At 34.2% G+C, this 2,505-nt stretch overlaps 1 pseudogene; it reads right to left on the bottom strand.

The window, feature by feature from the left end:
• LOC108972182 overlaps nt 1–2,505 on the bottom strand; it is a 17,386-nt pseudogene that overhangs the window by 13,852 nt on the left and 1,029 nt on the right.

The following is a 2,505-nucleotide window of genomic DNA, read 5'->3' as shown; positions in this document are numbered from 1 at the left end:
GGAGGAAGGACATATATCCAAAAGACTCTCTAGTAGGAAATACATTAACCTTTCTGAAGAAGCCATCGATGCATTCCAAAAGGAATTGTCAGAAGACGTTATGCTATCTTATTATTATAAGGAATTTCACCTAACGACGGACGCATCAGAATTCGCTATTGGCGCAGTATTAACACAGCAAAATAGACCCATAATATTCATTTGTATAACCCTAAATAAAACCGAGGAAGCATATGCTACTAACGAGAGAGAAATGCTAGCTATTATTTGGGCTCTGAAATGCCTTCGAAATTATCTGTACGGGACTGCCAAGGTAAAGATCTTTACAGACCATCAACCATAAACATACGCCTTATCTAACAAAAATTCTAATTCTAAAATGAAGCGATGGAAATCAATTTTAGAAGAATACCATTACGAACTACAATATAAACCCGGAACTATGAATAAAGTTGCAGATGCTTTATCGCGTCCCCCTCACAATTCACACATCAACTCTATGACGCTGACCCATTACAGCGACGAAAGCTCCTCTCAGAATTTGATACCATTTGCCAATGTGCCCCTTAACGTATTCAAAAACCAAATCATTCTCAATTTAGGAAATAATACTAACTATAAGTTTAAAATTCCATTCCCAACCTATCATCGTCACACAGTAACTGACGTAACTTTCAACGAAGAAAAATTAGCCAATATCCTTAAATCATATTTGAACCCATCGGTGACTAATGGCCTCATGACAGACGAACGAACACTAGGTATGATACAAAAGATTTTTGCCCATCGTTTCAACAGATACAAAATACAGTTCACTAGGAAGTTAGTATGAGATTTAACAAATTCAGCCGATCAAAATAAAGAAATTATTAATGAGCATAATCGTGCCCACTGAAATTGCGAAGAAAACAAGTTGCAAATTCTAGAAAAGTTTTATTTTCCACAAATGAGAGCCAATATTAAAAAAATCGTGAAACAGTGCAGAACATGTAAGTTTCATAAATACGACCGTCACCTTCATAAACACGCTATTCAAAGCACACCAATACCTGAGTACACCGGACATATCGTCCACATCGATATATGCCACAAAAACAAACAGCTCATTCTTACCGCCATAGATAAATTTTCGAAATATGCTCTTATTAAACTAATTAAATCACGAGCGGCAGAGGATCTGAAACAACCTCTTAGAGACATCATAATCTCATTAGGAATACCAAAAGTTATTATATTCGACAATCACATTCATGCTGACTAATCAATTCAATATAGAGATTCACAAAGCTCCACCCTATAAAAGCTGTTCGGACGGTCAAGTTGAGAGATTTCACCTTACTCTTACCGAAATAATAAGTTGCCACAAATCAGAAAATACACATGAATCATTTGAGGAACTCCTAGACAAATCAATTTTTGAATACAACAACTCAATCCATTCAACAACCGGTAAAAAACCTCAATTGAGGAACTCCTAGACAAATCAATTTTTGAATACAACAACTCAATCCATTCAACAACCGGTAAAAAACCTCTCGATCTTTTTTTTGCCCACAGAACAATAATAGATCCCAAACAAATAGAAATAAATAGGCAAGAAAACGTTAAGAAGCTACGAGAAAAACAAGAGGCCGACCTAAAACATCATAATAAAAATAAAACGCCCATGAAGAATTACGACATAGGTGACACAATTTATGTAAATATAAATAAATGGTTAGGAAATAAACTAACCCCAAGGAGGAGTTAACAAAATAAATATTACACTGTATAACAAAATATTTATTTTATTTATTTTGTTATACAGTGTACCATGTAAGCCTAAGACTGCTCAGGAATGCAGGTACACAATTTGGAAAACGCACCACGCCACTTTACCGCTACCCAATAAAAGAGCGCCAAACTAATATTACGGACTTTAATGACGCTAATAGCACGCCACTAACAATATGCGTCGCTGCCGACGTCTCGCTCTGCCGGCGCTTAGAATATTAAGTTGGTGATAGCATAAGCTTAGATTTTAGTTTCACTTTCAATTCGGCTGTTCTTTAAGTTGGTTGGACATCGCTCCAACAACTTAGAAATTAAAGTTAAACAAGAATTTTTGTACAGTTGTAACAAAATGTTTAAATAAAAACTAAAAATGTATATGCAATAACAATTTTATGATAGGCATTTCCTTCTTCATCTCAACGATTAAATATACAATATGTATATCTAATCGAAAAAGTGTTTCTGTAATGTTGAATTTAATTATACAACATATTTTTGTTTTTGTATGATATAAGTAATTCCATTTTTATTAGAATTCATATATACATACATATATATATATTACATTTCATAATGGTAAATAAAAAAACTTAAATTACAGGATTAATGCTGCCAATCAACTTTTCCTTCCGTATTGAAATAGGCCATATATTCTTGCCGAATAGTTTCTGGCCCACACCTCCTTGGATTGTTGATATTAACAGAAGCTGGAGAATATCTTTCAGCTGTGGA

This window comes from Bactrocera latifrons, unplaced genomic scaffold (assembly GCF_001853355.1).
Source record: "Bactrocera latifrons isolate USDA-ARS-PBARC rearing strain unplaced genomic scaffold, ASM185335v1 scaffold_384, whole genome shotgun sequence".
Lineage (NCBI taxonomy): Eukaryota > Metazoa > Arthropoda > Insecta > Diptera > Tephritidae > Bactrocera > Bactrocera latifrons.
The sequence above is the reverse complement of the archived record's forward strand: the minus strand, read 5'-3'. Positions and strand labels throughout refer to the sequence as shown.